Genomic DNA, 19,922 nt, shown 5'->3' with positions numbered 1-19,922 from the left:
CCGCCTCCGTAACCCTCCCTCCCTGCTCTATGTGGCCCAGTAATGAGACAGTGACATATTACCCTAAACCCTACTCTCCCTATATCTCTACCCCCATCTCCACCCTCTTACTCTCAGACAGAGGCCTTAATGCACTGTGTATATTTGCAAGTTATGTAGGAAGTGTGTAAGCTTTTATAAACTCAGTTGACGGCTGTGTTGTGGTGCAGATGTTTTCTCTTATCTCGCATCAGACATTCAATGTTAATGTTTAGTAGAGCTCACAGGAACACTAAGACCTGAGATCTGATGCTATCACAACATTTTGTAGATGATAATGATGTTATTAACTCAGTGCCATAATCATCCATGGTTATATTGACAGAGTTTTCATTAGACATATATAATGTGCATTAGGTGGAAAACTTGGTTCAAATTATTGGTCAAACCTCTGCAGACATTGGCCGTAGATATGGATCCTATATAACATGTTTATTTTGGACCCAGGCTTTAACGGCTTCATGTTAATGCAGCCTGCGGTTGTAACAAAGATTAAAAAACCTTCATTTTGCATTAAATAGTAAAATATCAGCATTATTCAAACCCTTGATTTAAGTACAGATATCACACTATAAAAATATTTCATTCCAAATATTAGTCTATCATTGTTAATGTTACCAAAATAAAAGTATAAACGTGGAACAGCATCATACCAATTTATGTTTTTTTATTGCTTAAATGCTATTGATTCATTAATGGGGAGCAACACAGTTTTAGTTACTGTTGGTTAGTGTAATATATAACAATGCACATTATTTTATACAATCATTTACTTATGTAACTACAGTTGACATATTAATGTTATGGAGAAAAAATTACAATATGTAGATATATGATATGTAATGAAATAGAAGCGTAAAGTAAAGCAACTACGGTCATTCATTAATCGCAGGGCAGGCGGGTTTGATCCCAGGTCGTCCTGTTCACGTGTCCTTGCTCTTTAACTTCTTAAACACTCACTTTTTAACAAAGATAGAAGTACAAGTATGCACGAAAGAATGACAACATACACACAACAACACACGCATTTTCCATGTGGTTGTTTATATTTTTACTTTGTCTTTATTTTTTACACACATTTCATATCATATCAGTTTTCCCGGAGCTGCCATAATTGTGTTGTGTTGATGTGCTCTGTGTGTGCCCATATTCGTGTAACAGTGTGTTTTTATGTGTGAGTATGTATTGGACTGTGTATTTGAGGAGAGCTTCAGTAATCCCATTGAAAGAGATGCAGCTCTGGCTCAGCTCAGCAGCAGCTGTCTAGTTTGGAGCCGAGGGCTCCGTGTCTCTTTAGCAGCCTGGGGGAGGTGGGGTGGTCATCTTCCCGATGCCTCCATGCTTGTTGACCTGTGTCACGGTCATTACAGGCTTTTATGTATTTCTCATCCCTCTGTTGTTTCTCATTTCCCTCATTTCTGTAGTGTTTTGTAAAGGCTTTATTGTCAGTTAGTTACCTCATTTGTTTTTTCCATGTGTTTAATATGTGGTTAACTACACACACACACACACACACACACACACACACACACACACACACACACACGCACGCTCTATCCTCACTCCTCCACCCCTGTTTCTGGTCTCCCAGTGATCTGCTCCGCCTCTGGCTCAGTGCTGTCTCTGTGTCTCAGAGCACACATTCATTATCTAATCTTCCTCTATGTTTAATTTACAGCCTTGGCTGCTGCTGCCATATGCTCCTTTGTCTCTGCCTACTAACACGCTCTCTTACACACACACACACACACACACACACACACACACACACACACAAAGACACACACACTGCTCCGTGTAGCTTTGCCACAACCTTCAGTGTTTGAAAAAAACAAAACGGTCACAAACATGCCAAAGAAAGTGTGCACACACCCACCTTTAGCACCACTCTTCTCAAACCTGCCCACAAGCTTCTGTTGACACAGGCAGAGGTGTGTGTGTTTGATTATGTCTTTGTGTGTGTGTATGTGTGTGTTAGCGTTCAGACAGGATTGCTCTGAGGACACAGTCTGACCAAATTGAGGTGAGACACCTTAACACCAGCTGCTATTCTTCACTCTTCTTTTCTTTTCAATTTGTTCATCTTTTTCCATTCCGCCTTTTATAACATCTGGTTCTTTTCTGTACCTGTGCGTTTCTTTGCCTGCCCCGTGACAAGTCTCGTGCTAGTTGGTTCGGATGTCACTCTTCATACGTCCTCTCTTCTCAGTGTTGTGATCTCTAACAGCCGAATTCTCACATTGCGTTTGCCTCAGATCTGTGCACAGGGCGAGGAAGCAGCGCTTTGCAGACTGTGTGCTCATCCAGGGGCAGCTAATGTAGTGTCACTGTGAAATATAAATGGGCCGAGAGCAGCCGTGCCGTAGATGAGCACTCCCGGGCCTTTTTTTTTTAACACGGTGCTGCTGCTGTATGAAGAGCCCCTATCCCTTTTCATTTTCATGGCTCTGCAGTCCTGCTATTGACTTTAAGTGCAGCGATGCAACTCGCTCCTCTGGTGCATTTGGGGAATATAATGAGCTACAGCAACTGGGGATTTAAGTACAGTGGAGTGGCGGGGGCAGAGGATGAGAGGGGGTAACACAAATGGAGAGAGAGTGTTTCTCTTCTTTACCCGGGATGAGAGGGAATTGCTCCGTTGTTCTCTGATCACTTTGTCCCATGCAGCCTCTGCCGTCTTTCACAAGACTACTTCCCTTGCTTTCCTGGCCTGTGTGTTTTCAAATGACGTATTTACACAGTGAGACACTGTCAGCAAGGGTGTGTGTGTGTGTGTCTGTGTGTGTCTGTGAGAGAGAGACACACACACAGTTTGTGGTTAGCAGGGCTTTCTCTCTGGCTCCAGAGGCCCTGGCCAAGTCAGTGGTGAGGTTTGGCTCTCTTCTCTCAACACTGCACACACAGTCTTGCACATGCGGAGACACACACACGCACAGTCTCTCTTTCTTTGTCACTTCTACGCCTCTCATCTTCACTGACCCATCCACATAAGTGCCCTTTATATTTTGTGTACAGCACGCCCTCTCTCTTTGCCTTCCTACCCCCCTGGAAGTATGGAGAGTATAGTGAGATTGGCCTGCAACATTACACCTCTCTCTCTCCCTTTCCCATTGCCGCTCTTTGTCACTCTCCAACACAGACACACACACACACACACACACAGAAGGAGAAGAATGAGAGTTCCATCCAGTGCTTAACGAGACAAAGAGCCATTGATTTAGCAGGGAGTACAAGGAGTTAGGAGTGATCGATCTTGTTAAGCCCGTGGACACACTCTCACAAGGATTGGAAAGAGAAGAAATGTGAGATGGATGCAGGGAAGACGAAGAGAAGGAGCTGGAGAGCAGGTAGAAAGGTGTGATCAAAAGATATGGTCCCTTAACGTGCTCACGGGGGGGTGTGCTGGGTAGCTATTAATGTGGCCTTAAAATACATAAGGCCAAGAGGGGGGTGTAAGAGGAGTGGAGATGTAGGTAGGGGGGTGATGTATGAAATGTGGAGATTGTGTGTTTGTGTGTGTGATTGTGCGTTGGGGCATTTCATGGTCAGGTTGAGCTCTGCCTCTTGGGGTCTGCATGCGAGTCAGCTGTGTGCGCATTATTGTGCGTTCGTGTGAAGACTCTTCTCCAAACACACAACCATCTTGAGGAAAATGCTCACACCCACTATTCTGGAATGAAGACTGACAAAGACAGCTCAGCACCGGCTGGTCATGAGATCAGAGATAGTTTTAAGACTCTGTGTTTTACCGAAATATGTTCCTTCCATCTGTTTATATTATGTAAGTGCCTCAGTGTATCATTAGTGAGCGTCAAGTCTGAAAACCGCACTGAATTTAAACATCACACCTACATTGTTTGGTCTGCACTTTTGGACTTTTCAGTTTAGTCCCAACCTAAAAAAACTGTTGTGAAAGATGCCTCGGACCAACTGACGGTGGTGTCACTCAAAGTAAAGTATACTACTATAGTGCACTCACTACATTGTAATATGAAACCAAAACTTATGGGATCATATGTAAACAATGTAACAAAGACACAAACTATGGTAAAATCTATGGTTTGGACTTTCAGGAGTGAAAACGCTCTTAGACTTAAGTTGGAACACTTTCAAGGTAAAGACGAAACATTTCTAAAGCACCAGGATTGGTCAGTGTGGTGACTTTGACGTAGAATTACTTTGTGGCAAAAGTTGATCCAGATTTACTTTTCCCCATTTATTCTGGGTCTGTCACTGTTTTTGATATGTTCCGACTGTTCCTACATTATGTTAAGAGACGTGGGTTGATGGTTTGAATTTTCATAGTTGGATTAAAGAGCGTGGATGAGAAATTCCCTGTGAACAATAATTTCAACATCCTAAGATGTCAAGACGTCCCTTAGCAAAGCGAGTGTGGCTCTAAAGCAGCGGCTCCCGACCGAGGGCCCCAGGATAAATCCGGGGGGTTCCGTGAGACGATTAATGTGGTAGGAAAAAAATAAAACGTGGTAGGAAAGAAAAGTTCCACTGCACATTGTTTAATTCTTTTTAAAACTTTTGCATAAGCTTGGCTTTTTAAGGTTTAAAGGAATCACTTGAGAAATTTTGAGAGTAAATCATTCTTTAGTTAAACTGCGAGACATAAAATGTTGCAAGTGGCCCCAACCAGGCATTGCCCTATGTCACAAGAAATAAAGATTTAAACTCTTGCACGAGAGGACTTTCTTTCTTTCTTTTCTGTCCCTTTCGGTGTCTTTTCCCTGCTTCTCTCTCTCAGTCCCTCTCTCTGTTGTCATTCCCAGTGCCGCTTGTCATCCTCTGACAGCAAGAGTGCAAGTCACTGGCGGGCCAAGCCTTTAAAGGAAGCCGCTTTTTTACGAGCAGACATAAAAACACATGAAGCCGGCGCCTTTTAAAAAGACATCATACCTCCCAAGACAGCCTGCAGAGAAACAGAGAGGAGGGAGGGGTAGGGATGGTGGAGGAGGGTGGGGGGGGGGCGTGGCTGAGGGAATCTCTTTTCTCTCTTCTTCTTATACGTCTACCTTGCTCTCAGTGATAACAACACGGATAGGTGACATTCTTAATCATGACTTTAATTTCATAGATCCATACACGTGCACACACACAACATGCTCCATTCACAGCTCACAGTTCTCTTTTTCTGTAATGAGGAACTGGAGATGATGTCAGTGTCAGTTGTCCTCAGTGGAAGTTTAAATCTGTGGATACGTAGTGATGTGTCGTCTAGTTTTTCGGAGTCTTCTCCACTGGCTCTTTTGCTCCACTGCTAAGCATCTAAAGACGGAGACAGAGAAGTACACGAGGACATATGGTATGAGGTCGGATGATTGCAGCAGTGTTAGTGAAATGTGTTATCTTCTTATTGTGGCTTGGCACTGTTCTGCAGAAGCGGTTTGGAATTGGTGATTATCTGTAGCATGATGTTCCTTCGTGGAGCAGAAGCTGGCAGGCGGTGAGGCCTATGGAGACAGAGTTCTGCCCAGGCCAGGGCCCTCCGCCTGGCCTGGGGTTTGGAAGCCAGCCCCTTCTCACCATTGAGAACTTCCATAGTCGCTGGTGCACACTGGCATTCCAACCGATGTCTGCTTTTGTCTTTAGATGGAGGAAGATTAAAGCAGGGATTGTTCTGTATGGCTGATGAGTCTGATGAGATTGATGACAACATGAATGTTCTGATCAACCAGTGAGTTGCAACTGGATACCGCATTTTCTCATTTGGTTCCTAAAATGAAAAGGTGTGTATGACCCTGTAACCCAAAATGCAACTTGACCTCCAGCAGTTTGGTGGGAGATTATGCTAGCTGTGGCTAATGTAGCATTAAAACCACTGACTTCAAGCAGAGTAGGCTTTTTAGACCTCGGAATTTTTCCATTTTCATTTTTGTCGTCTTCAAACCCAACGGATGCAAGTCACATGACTATTACTTCCACTAAGGAGGTTATGATTTTGTCTGCATTTGTTTGTTTGTTAGCGGGATAATACAAAACCACTACCGATTTCCATTCAATTCTGCGGAGGGGTTGGACAGGACAGGAATGTTTAGGGGACTGATATTTACGAGTGTGGAGTTTGGTGCAGATCAAAAACAAAATCCAGATCCTGTCGTTTAAATGTGGTGTCATTAGCGGACTGTTGGGACTTTTTTGTTTGTTAGTTATCAGGATTATGAGAAAAGAACTGGATGGTTTTCAACAAAACTTGGTGGAAGGATGTTGTGTGGGTCAGTGAAGAATCCATTACATTTTGGGCAGATCCAGGATTTCCTTTCACTTTCTGTAACGTTGTGTTTTTCAATATTTTCCATTTCTGAATCTTAAAGAAAAGAATCAGCCACATTTAGGGAACTGATTTCATTCAGCGTGTGCAATGCGGTGCAGCTTGACTGTTGAAGCCGAGTGCCATTCTAGTTTCACAAAGGATATTTTATCACCCAGGACCACTCAACAGATTTAGAGTGAAATTGGCACAGCTCCATCAGAAAGGCAGTTTAATGAATGTCTGTACTTTTTGAAACACACAGTACTTTCTGATGAAGGACACACAACTGAATCACCATGCCGTTTTATTTTTATTATTTTAATATAATAATAATAATAAAATAATTTTGTTTGCCGATTGTTGTTTACATTAACCAATATTATTTAGAAGGGCATTGTTTTATATATACAGTATAGATGCTCAAATCACTGCGGTAAGGGCAATAATACTTTTTTAAACCTCTCTCTGCTGCAGCTATTTGTGTATTCATGACTAGGTCTATTGGATGTAAAGTTTTAATAGGCCAGGGATTTTTATTCTGTTCCAAACCATATTAAAGAATTGATTGCGTGGTTGGCTGATTGGTTACTATGGTTCAAACTCTCAAAATGAAAAAGCATAATCTTTTCAACAGGACCCAGGATGCTCCTTTTGAGCTGGCACCCACTTGTCCTTAAATGTTCCACAGAAGAGCACAGCACTAAGGAGAAGGCCTTGTCCACTCAACACTTGTTCACTCGTTGGCACAGTAAAAAATAGCATATTGATATGGAAGTAGCCGGATTAAAAGAGGGAATGCAGCAGTAGACTCGGCCTGTCAATCATCTATTTGCACTAATGCACAAATATGGTGTTTCTCTTTAAATAGGCTCAAGACCAATAGAACGGCTACACAATTACAAAATATTTTACTGTGATCATTATAGGAATGCATTTTATGTGGAAACTGTAATCACGTGATGTCAGTGGCTGTATCTTGGTTGTTATCTGTGCAATTGGAGCCTCGACACGGTGATGAGTGTTTAAGCGTTAAACATGCATGGATGCATAGCATGTGCTCAAACACACCTTAATCTCTCACAGCTGTTGATACACAAACACACGCACACACACACACACACACACACACACACACATTGTGATAAATCCATCATGGCCTCTATGTCCCGTTCTGCCAGCTGCTCACCGCACAGCTAGCACGTCTGTCTTGTTGCTAGGATACACACACAATCTGGGAGGTGCCACTAAGTGTACGCACATCATTCACACAAACACGCACAGACACACACACTCACACACACACACACACACACACACACACACACACACACGCACTCACACACACATGTACGCACACATGCTGAACCTTATGTGGCCCTGTCTACATCAAGAGAGGAAACTGTCCACTGATGTTATACGTACAGTGTCACAGTTGTTTTGGTCCCACGTGGGGAACATGCTTCACTTGTAATCAGAGCTTCATAACAGAACCCAAATGAGTTAATTTAAATTTAAAGGGATTTGAATGTGTGTCAGTGCTTGGCCTCTTCCTCTTGCCTGCTGTTAACTGCCTGAGCCAGAGGGGGCAGGATGGAGGACACATGGCTACTGCACAAGTACCATTAGAGGGTGCTATCTGTCTATTTACCTCATCGCTGTAATCATCACTTCTTCCTCATCAGTGGGGAAACCTCGACAGCAGCTCCCTCCTCTCCCTCCTTCCCTCTCTGCTTGGCCCTCCCTCTTTTGTCTTTTTGTTATCTCTCTAACCCTCCCTCTCTTTGCTCTCTCCTACCTCCCTTTTTTCCTCTTTACCTGCCGCTCACCTCTCACCGCTTCTTTTTCTCACTTCTCCACCTGCCCCCTTTTTTAGTCCTATACATCATTGCCAATTCTTGCCCTCTCACCTGTTTCGCTTCCTCCCCTTCCTCTCCTCTCCAACTGTTCCCCTCCCGTCTCACCTTCCTACAGCAACAGCAGATCAGAATTCCCCCTTTTACAGAGCCTCGCCTCTCTGCCTCCCTTCATCTCCTCCACCCGCCCTCCCTCCGCTCGCTCCATGCATTCATTACTCTTGCCCCCTCAGGGCTTTGTTCTGCCTTAATCAGGAGCTTAAGTGTTGCATTCTCACCAGACAATGCTTGCCATTCAGTCTGAGCCTGTGTAAATAGGTGTGCCCTGTTAGTGTGCCAGTGGGCATGCCATTCCTAACCTCGCTGCTGTGGTGGTGATCAGCCATAGCCCCCAGCCACAGGAGGCACTGCTCCGCACACACACACACACACGCACATACACGCACGCACGCACGCACACACACACACACATATACTCACTGCAGAAGGGGGTTGGAGAGCAGAAACTTGGTGAGGACTGCCTTTGAAGCGCTGCCATGCAAAGGCAGCACAAGGCCATGGATGGCCAAAGCAACACACACACACACACACACACACACACACACACACACACACACACACACACACACACACACACAAACACACACAACAAAGGCACATGGGCACACTTTTGTTTAAATGGAGTGCTGAGCGAAGAATTCTTTTCATATTCAGCCATTTGCCTCCTGTCCATGCTTGGCCATTTCCTTTTTAGTTCCTTGTGCTTCTCAATTGCGGTCTTGACTTTTTTTTTGTATTTCTTTGTTGGAAACAGCCTTGTGTTGTGTTTAGTGGTAAAACATCAGAGACCAGAGGGCTGTGTGTCGAGGCTGCAGGAGACCACCAGTCCGTTTCTCGGCCACCTGGCATGCTCTTTCTAGGAGGCACTGTAGGCCTCTACCCAGCTGGATGGTGCTTGCTGGTGTCAGGCTGGTGTGCCACATCCAGTCAGCCAGCTTCCTCTGAACATCCGACCATCTGTCTGCGTCCATGATGGCGCTCTACCTGCAGATATAGGAGAGGAATGGGGACATACTGCGTGTTGGAACGAGGGATAGCCTGCACACGCACAGAGAGATATACTTCGTGTGCAAACCCAAGTTCAGGACTGCACATTCACCTCGCTTCTGATCGTATATTCAAATCCAGCTCCATCTTACAAAGAGAGGGAGAGGCAGACAAAGAGAGAAGATGAAAGAGAGAAGGGGTGGACAGACAGCAGGTGACACAGAAAGAAAAAAAGAACGAGACCACACTCGCCCATGCTATCTATCCTCCTCAGATGGCCATTTGGGCTTGTTAATCTATCGCCTGGTAACAGAGACAGCCTATCAACAACAGCCACGCCCCTCCGCACATGCTCATAGAGAAGGGCTCATTTGGATCTTTGAAGGGAAAAAACCCACACCACACCAAAAATACAGACGCACGCACGCTCGCACACACACACACACACACACACACACAGAAACGCACATACAAAACTCCCCACAAATCCTGGCCTGTCATTGCTCTCCATTGTTTGGCTGCGGTTGCTTTCTCCTGGTGTGACTGCCAGCAGATGGCTAGCACTGAGCTGTCATTTTCGGCCTGGGGCCCACACACAGGCACACACAAACACACACACACACACACAAACAGTCACACACACACACACACACACACACACACACACACACACACACACACACACACACACACACACACACACACACACACACACACAAAGAGACACTCTCATTCAAAGAATATCTTCTTGCACACATAGCATATGCACATGGCCCACTCGTGACGCTTGTATTGGCTTTGCAATAGTCCTTAAGCTGTACTCATACTTCAGTTTATACAGTGCGTACAGTATACCGCTCTATTATCGCTCTATTATCCTCTTCCTGTTTCGCTCTCACACACACACACATACACACACACACACACACACACACACACTCAGGCTCCTGATAGACTGTGGAGCCGCTCAGCTACAGGTGCCCCTCATGACCCCTCTCCCTGTAATGACTGTGTAATCTCATAAAAGGGCCGCCTTCCTGCATTAGCATGTGTAAAGGCCATTGTTTTGTGTGCATGTGTGTGTGCTGGTGCATAAGTAACCGTTCTGAATCCTCCTTCTGCTGCCATCTTCTACGTGTGTGTGTTTGTGTGTGTGTGTGTGTGTGTCACAGAAGTTCAATGAGTGTAGAAGCAGGTGTCAGATCTAATGGAGTGTGTTGGCACAGTGTAAAAGCAGCTGCTGCAGCCTGAGGGTCATCCGGGGTCGACCTGAGGTGAAAGGTCAGGGCTGAGGTGAAGAGTCGGCTGTAGTGACATGACATTCCTCCACTCACTAATCATAGCTCTGATGAATGGCTGCAAAGTGGCAGCTGGTAGACAGGAGGTGGTGTGTGTGTGTGTGTGTGTGTGGCGGTGTCAGAGGATACATGGAGGAGGATGGAGAGAGGGGCGGGGAAGAAGAGAGCGGGGTGGTAAGAGGAGGAGGACAAGGTCTATACATTGCAACTAGTCTCTCTCACACACACACACACATACACACACACACAAACACAAACACAAACACACACACGTTTTTACAGCTATCTTAGTGAGGACACTCATTGGAATAATACATTCCATAGCCCCTAACCCCCCAAAACTAAATGCCTAACCCTTAACCTAACCTAAACTTAATTCTGACCCTAAAACCAAGTCCTAACCCCTAAAAAGGCCATTAAGAGGGAGGGTAAGGGGGCATCACAAAGTGAGGACTGGCCAATATGTCCTCACTTTCCCAAAATGTCCTCAAACTCAAACTCAAACTTGTCCTCACCAAGATAGCTGTACAAGTACACACACACACACAAAAGCACATACACACAGGTACACACAAGCAGGCAGGAAAGTATTGACTGCACGGGACTGTGATCCTGAAGGAGCTGTGCATCAGAGGAGACGAGCACAACAACACATCCTTTTGTCAATGTCTGAAACTCCTCACATGCATAACCTCTACACACACCCAAAGGCGAACATGTACGCAACGTCATCCTCTCTGTGTCACACACACACACACACACACACACACACACACACACACACACACACACACACACACACACACACACACACACACACACACACACACACACACACACACACACACACACACACACACACACAGGCACACCATTTGTTGTGTCTGCAGAAAGCTGGGACTAATGACAGACTGTGTGTTGTGTGTGCTCACTCAGCTGCCCCCTGGACACACTTTACCCACCCAGCAGAAAACAGCCCTTTGTGTTTCTCTCTCTATCTCTCTATCCCTCTATCTCTGTATCTCTCTATCTTGTTCTCGCTGTCTCCCCACTTTCTTCTCCCTCTGGAGAATAGAGTTGTTTTGCTGTGCTCTGCTGTATATATTACCTACTGTATATATTTTTTCCTGGGCCCTGACCACAGATATACGAGTGCAGCAGTGTTTTTTTGGCTGACACCATCCTCATTCTCATTTAGCATTAAATGGAGCAATTAAGTCTGTCCATAAATAATAATAAAAAAGGCATAATGGCTAATATTGGAGGTTTTGGTATATTTACACAGCACCTTTGATGTGATGTGCTAAATCAGGTCAATAAAACTGAATCACAGTGAGTTTTACAACCACTGTAATCTTTGGCTGGCAAACACTCAGTGAAATAATTTCAACAATACTGACAATGTAATGTTTTAAGTTTTTTTCTCTGTTTCAGGATTGTACCTTTAACTATCTAATATTTCATTCATCATTTTCCGAGTTCGTCTAGAAGACACATTATTTCTGTCTGCCAGGATTTTACTATGTCCTTTTGAGTTTGAAAAGTCATGTGTGCACCTGTCTGCTTTAGAATCTACTTTTTTACTACTTCCTGGACAGTGACAGAGACTCCAGCAAACAGCCCAATCACGGCGGTTAAATTAGCTGTTTGTGTATGTCTGGATAGGAGAGTTAATGTCATCACCACATGTTCATCCACCCTGTGCCACTGTCTTTGTTCATCCCTTCCTTTTGATTTGTTAAACCATAATGAGCTGCCTCACTGTCTCCTCCAGTCTTGTTTATCTCCACTCATCCCTCCTCCTTCCATCTCTTCACTGCCTTACTTCTAAGTGCCATCCAAAAGAGATGACTGCAGCAGAGATTTCTCTTCCTAATGTCACTGTGCTGCCCAGAGGAGGATTTCTACATCGACCCATGTGTCTACATAGTAAACCTCCTTGCTTAACACATGCATGTTAGTCATAAGCACCTGCAAACACAGCACTCAGATAGTCACACGATTTCCATGACTTACTAAATTATTTCATTTATTTTCTCTACCTGCCTAATATATAAATATTGTATGGTTAGGGGCTGAATGCAATTCCACATCATTGCCAGCTTGACAACATGGATATTTCCTTTAAATTCAAATACTTATATAATAATTCATAAATGTTTACATTATATTTTCTTTATGGCTTCTATCCTCTTTTACGTACACACAAGATTGGACTTGATAGTGGACCTTCATTTGTATCCACAAATCCAAAAGGACCTGGAAGACAATCACTGTGAGTGTGTGTATGTGTGTGCGTGTTTAATGAGTGTGTTGTTGTGGGTTTGTGTGAGACGCAGACGGTCAGACGGTCAGCTTGTTTTTCCTCTGACAACCCGGCCAAGCAGGAAGAAGTCAATCGATAGCACTTACCCTCTTCCTGTTAGAGCTCCCAACAGACTTGGGAGAAAGACGCAGCCCTGCAGTCACTAGCTCTCTCTCTCTCTCTTTCTCTCTCTGTCTGTGTGTGTGTTTGTGTGTGTGTGTGTGTGTGTGTGTGTGTGTGTGTGTGTTTACAAATGCGACTACCTCTCTGCACTCTGTTTTTGTGAAAAAGCATTGTGACTGAGTAAGATGGAGTGCATTTGTGTATGTGGAGTCCCAGCCCGAGCACACACCGTGGTGTCATGGAGGCACGGTTTTCTTGATTCATTTACATGCATTGAGCTACTTCTCCCTTTGGTTTGAGAGCAGAGTCTGAATTCAGAAAACTTCTCACTAACATTCTCCAGCCCGCCTGAATGTTCTCTATGAAAAGTGCAGAAGGTTTTAGAACAAAATTTAGCATCGACTGTTCTTTATTGAGCAAGTGCTCATCTTTTTCTAATTCAAACCACTCTGAAAGTCTGATAACATTGAATCTGTATTCTGTAGATAACCTTAAAAGGGTAAGACAAACAAAAGCAAAATACACTACTCATATTCATGCATATATTATATAGGCAGAGGAAGGTTATGTAATAGACATGCAAGTCCCTGCTCCTGCACTTTGTTCGATGACATGCATTGAAGTGTGGGATGAAAAAGTATCCTAAAGGGACCAATAACGAACTGCATAGTTATTGAGGCACTTGTACCCATGCATCCTGTTCCAAGGGACAAACAGACTCGAGTGCCAAAATCTTTACTGTGATACATCCTGGGGCGCTTCCTGTCCTTTGAGCTCTGTTCTCCAGCAGGATGCACATGTTTCAGAGCTGTAACTACACTGGCATTTGAAGGACAGGATGATTCCGAGCACTAAGGTTGGACCAGCATCCAATCTGGCTGATCCACTGACCACCGGTGGGGGGGGGTTGTTATGTTCGCATCAAGCAGGTGTGTTTGAAATGATAATTCATGTTGCTGATTCAGGCTGATGCTTATTAGCAATTGTAATGTTTGCTGAGGTTTATCTTTGTGCGAGACACTGAGCCAGTGGAAGATCAAGGAATTTTGTAAATCGGTGAGGGCTGCAGTTTACACAGAGGGGGCCAATTATATATCCAACATTCATGCACAGTTCCTGTAAGGTGCACATTTAAGGTGCCCCCCCCCGGCCCCAACCCTGGATCCACCGAAGCACTGAGGTAAATTGTTGTTTGCTCCGAGGTCCAGGGTCAAGCATCGGTTACAGTTTTGTTTTATTTGCCTACGCATGATGGTCAACTGTGACGTAATTACAAATTGTTTCATTTGGGTTGAAATCAGGTTGAGTGAAGTAAGAGAAATTTTATTTGATTTTACATTCTGTATTTTGTGTGTTCAGTATTAAAGTAACACACGGAATTTTTCTCTCTCAGTAAATATTAAAAGACCATTACAAATTAAAGATGTCCGATAGCATAACTGGTGCGTGGCTGAGCATCTGAGTGTGAGTGTTTATATTCATCGTATGGCATCAGTTGTGTTATTGTGTCTATACAGCTGCCCTCAGATCAGCCTCAGTGCAAGGCTTGTTTCTGTCCGCCTGCCCTTGAATGACCCTAGCCTGACCTGTGTGTGGGCCCTGGGCCTGCTTATGGCTACTGTATGTGTGTGTGTGGGTGTTTAATTGTGAATGTGTGGCCGGTGCAGGGTGGTGGGGTGTAATACAAGCCCCGGGCTTGGACAGGACTGCTGCACATTCCATCCAGGCAGAAAAAGCAAGACATGGGTGCCCCAGGGTGATCAGAGGGAGAGGGAGAGCGAAGGAGAGAGAGGAAGAGAGAGAGTAATGGACAAAGAGTATTGAGGCTCTTTTTAACTCTGTCTCCGTGGAAGAGAGATGTCAGTCTGTGTCAGTTCGCTCCACTTACCAGCCTGTAGCAGGAGAACAGATCTCTCTCTCCTTCTCTCTCGCACTTTCTTGCTCTCTCTCCCTCTCGCTCCATCCCACACCATCTCCATCTACTTTCTTCTCTCATATTTTTTGGTGATAGCTTTTCTGCCTCAGTTGAGAAGCAGAAACACCCCGCAGCTCATGGGAAAACCGCAAGACTAAGTAAAAAAAACAAAACAAGCAGTGAACATGTCATTCCAGGCAATGCATAGTGCAGGTCTTCTCCTGACCACAGTACGGGTGAGTGGGAACGGGCTGATCTGAACGCTGTGGAGTGAGGCCCTGAAGGCAGGCCATGCTGTCGGCTCTGCTGCAGCCTCTCCCTCGGTGCTGTGAGGAGGCCAGCACACAGCTCTTCAAACACAGGAGGGATCAAATCTTCAAATCCCCTGGAAATGTCATCCGCGTTTAAGGAAATGTCACTAGACACACACACACACACATAAACTGAGGAACTTGTGCTCAAAACCATAGGCAGTAAGAGGCACTAGGATATAGAGATAAAGATTTCCCCCGAATCTCAGGGGAGAATCAGTGTGTGCTTCTCTAGGTATTTAGTTGTTGGTTGAGCAGTAAGAGCGTCCACTTGACAGAGAGTTCGATCCCTGCTTCCCAAAGTCTGCATGCCGAAGTGTCCTTGGGCAAGTTGCTGGACTCCAAATTGCTCCCGACAGCTGTGGTGGCAGTGTGAGAATGGTGTGTGGTAGACAAAGTGCAGCATATAGTTGTGTTGTTTGAATGTGTGTGTGAATGTGGACTTGTGTTGTAAAGCGCTTTGAGTTATCTATAAGAAGAGCAGCTATATATCAGTCCATTTAAGATAGAAGTATTTTGAGGGTTTAAACATAATAATATAATTTTATTCAACAAAGATTATTGCTTTTATATAATACGTAACGTGAAATGTCTAATTACCTCATATGTTGATCCATAGTTGCTTCAAGTGATCTCATCTGCAGCCACTGACATCATCCTGTGTTCCCATTGATCCCTCTTCACCTCGGCCGACTAACTTATCGACATCCTCAAGTGTATTTCCTGTCGAGTCTGTCAGCGGTGTTTATGGATGGCCCTGCCCCCTGTTGACACGTGCGCACACACACATGTGGGGCCACCTCCTCTGTTTATTGATGTATCCTCCAGCTTCTGACTCCGTCCTCCTCCTTAATGAATCTGGTAGGCGTGCGCAGATGTTGTGCAGGGCTCAAGTATCGACTGGCATGGCTGTGAGCGAGGAGAGAGCTCAAGCTAGGTCATGAGTATATATGTGTGTGTGTGTGTGAGGCAGAAAAAGTGAGTAATAGTTGGAGAATGTGTGCGTTTCTGGGTGATGTGTATGTGTGTTTGTGTGTGTATCACTCACTGTGTGTCACTAGGATACGAAACCCGAGCAGGGTGTGTGTATGTGTGTGTCAGCACTACTTTAAGATGCTGACAGGTGAGGTGTGGGTGGAGACAGGCAGATGACTAGAGAGGTTGTGACTGTTTTGATTGACAAGTCCCTCTCTCTAACACACTCGTACAGACACAGAAGCCCTCACACTCCTCCCTGTGCAGGCCTGCAGGCCCTTCCCACCCTCTACTTATCTACGGCTTCCCATCATGATCTGCGCTGATGTCTTGTGATCCTTTGAGGGCACACAGTTCTCTGCACTGTCTTGTGATTTAGGCTTGCAGGCTCTCTCCATGTCCGGCGACATCATCCATTACCAACGTCCCCCCTCACTGATAAGAGATGATAATGCTGAACTTTGGAATTAACCTCAATTAGTACTACCTCTGTAGATCTTTCTCATTTCACCTCCTGACTCTGTATTTTACATTTCCCCCGTGCAAAGCCAGACACGGTTCATGAATTAAATGAAGCAATAATAAAGCTGTATCCTCTCATATTGGGCATTCTATGAAATTAGAAAATAGCCCATCCGTCCCCTAAAATGTAATCAAACTGCACAATATCAACATACTCACAGATATCGTTTCCCTAAATATGTTTCCATTTAGGTCCACAAATTATGCCCTGGGAAATAATAATAATGTTCCATTTTACAATGTAAAGAAAAGTGAAAAAAAATCCTGGGTCTGCATTTTTTTGGTCCAGATCCACACTTAAATTCAAAGAGGTCTTTCTTGGCCTGTGTCCCATTCCTCCATACATTTTCTTGGAAATCTTTGCAGTAGTTTGTACGTAATCCTGCTGACAACAAACAAATCCATGGGCGAAAATAAACCCTCTCTTACAGAGGTAATAAGTGCTAGTGTTGCTCTGCTAGCTGGGTGATCAGGGAGAGGAGTTTGTGCTTATACCTAACCACATCGTTAATGTTCTGCACGCATAACTGTGTTTGTTATTATAACCATGACAAGTATGTATCATCTCAGGCACAGTATGAACTGAAAGTCCCCAAATCAGCCTAGAAGGCAGAAATTTAAATATGAATGAATATGCAACACATGACATGCAGCTGAACTAGAAAGAGAGCAGCTCAAACCTGCACATCAAACCAGATGACACAAGCAAAAAGAAAAGAAAGAAGCAAAATGGAGCTGTTCACTCTATTTCCCTGTGAACTGAAACTTCCTCAGTTGCTGTGACTGTAAGATCAGTCTGTGCTTGGCGTTACATTCACGTGCTCCCCAGTAGGTCTCATTTACTGAATTGTTAAGTCGTTGTTCTGACTTTAGTGTGTTCGTTTGCTTTGAAGAGAGAATACGGAAAAAACATGAAAAAACATGGATAACACATATTTTCAATATTTATTAAAAATAATGCAGAGCAGAGAAAAAGGATCATGCGTCACAGGCGTTTGAATAATTAAATCCTAACCCTTAAATATATTCACTTTAATCATATAAACGTCTTCAAAAGTTGACATTGGAGGCTACTGTGTAGAGCTGATGGTAAAATAACAGTAATTGTTTGAAAACTGATGAAGTGGAGTTTTTCCGAGTTGTTCCGACTTGAGGTGGAGTTCACTCTAATTTTCCCTATTGGTATCTAAATAGTCAGATTATCTTGTCACCACATGAACGCACGGTGAGATAGAAACACACAGTCAGTGAAGTGTCAGTCTGGAGGATCCTGTACTTTGTTCTGATTATTTTTGTTAGTAAAAAGGCCGTGACATTGAAAGAAGTGGTGCTCATGATTCCCCCAAAATGTCTGTCCTTTATATGGTTTGTATGAATGAACTTATTTGTTCCTGACAAAATACGCAGGACAGCCACTTGTTGTGACCACATCGTATTTTTAAAGTTTTTTTTAATGGTTACTTTTATGCACTTATAGCTCATGATGAACGAAGGTGAAAGAGGGTCGTCTAGTTTAATACAAAGGAAAGTTCACAGGGGCTTCGGAAACAAGGTGTTAATGTAGATTTAACCGAAACCATGATCTCTCCCTAACCTTTAGCAAAGAGCTGCAGCTTTAATGTGACCACAGCAAGGACTGTGAACCACGGCCTGCTGTTACAGCTGGGCTCTCTGTACGCCCACCAACCACTCAGACCACCAACTGAAAACTCTGCTGCCATTAATAAATCTAAGGCTTTATGTTCCGTAAAAAAAAAAAAAACATTTGCTGCCCTTATATAGAAATGCAAATTCTAGGAGGTGTTTTATTTCATTTTTATTGTGGTTTATTTTAGGTCCCCCTTTATTTCCCCCTTAATTCTTTGCAATCCACTTTGAGCTTCACAGAGTCTGACAAGTCAATTGACACGTTGACCCCTGCTGTAGACTCTCATTCTCGTTAGCTGCAGAACAATCCAGTGTTTACACCCACAGCACTCTGTTGAGCAATAACATAGTTTAAGTAATTATACCTCTTGACATTATATGAGCTATAATGAGTCATTTGAGAGCAATGATGGCAACAACTGCTTCATGTGTACCATCACATCTTGGCTTCAGGTTTGAACCTTAAGACCAATACACCAACTGTTACTCTCTGCCACCTGTTTTGTTGGATGAGACAATCAACAATATCTCAGTAATTAAATGAGAGCTTATGGTCGTGACCTGACAGAGGACCCTTGACTCTCTTCTCCTCTCTCTATCTGTCCTTGTAAGGTCCCTCACAATGTGCACTTTACTCCAAAAGTTAGACAGGGAGGAGGCTGAAGAGAGTAAGAGACAGGGACAGCTGTGGTTGTGTATGTTCTCTGCAGTGGACGTAATCTCCAGGCTCAGACACGACTATTTACCTGCACACGTTTTGTTGACTTACACATGATATGTCCAGGATTCAGTCTGCGGAGGCACACCCAGTGTGTCTGATGAGGAAAAGAAGATGTATGCTACACGCACACACACACACACACAGTTGTGTACTCTTGTCTTACTGAGGACACTTGTAACAGCCGCTAAGGAGGTTCGGTTTTCATCACCGTCTCATACTTAGCGGCATTACACAAACACTACTGGACTGACAACCACGAAACTTGGTGGGAGGTTGTGGTATTTGTCAGGGAAGAACCCATTTCATTTTGGAGCTGATCTGGATCAGGGGCAGGTATAGGAATTTCCTAGTGTATAATTAATTGATCTAGTTAAACAAGTCAAGCATATTTAGATGACTGTTATCTATAAATGTGTTGGGTGATGGTGAAGGCATATGCTCTTCTGAGTGGCATATTGCATTCCTGATGCGGTTGTATTATTATTATTATTATTATTATTATTATTATTATTATTATTATTATTATTATATACATAATTACATCTATATCTCTTACCATTTTTCATTTTCACAACCAGTCACACAGAGCTTAATTATCATGGTCACACAACAGTTCCTCTTCTCTTCCCTCTTTTCTTTCTTTGTCCCCATAAGGAAGACATGTCCCACAATGTGACTATTTACATAGTTTGAGGTCCCCACAACATGAATAAAGCCTGTACACCACACACACACACACACAACCCTCACACACACCCCTTACCTAAACCTAATTCTGACCATACCTCTAAATACTTTATCAGCTCTCTGAAATAGTGAGGACTGACCAATATGCTCTCACTTCCTCAAAATGTACTCTGTGCGATCTATGCTGAAATGCTCCTGACAAAGAAAGATAACTGCA

The sequence above is a fragment of the Pleuronectes platessa genome, chromosome 1, assembly GCF_947347685.1.
Source record: "Pleuronectes platessa chromosome 1, fPlePla1.1, whole genome shotgun sequence".
In the NCBI taxonomy this organism is placed as follows: domain Eukaryota; kingdom Metazoa; phylum Chordata; class Actinopteri; order Pleuronectiformes; family Pleuronectidae; genus Pleuronectes; species Pleuronectes platessa.
Note: the sequence above shows the minus strand (reverse complement) of the source record.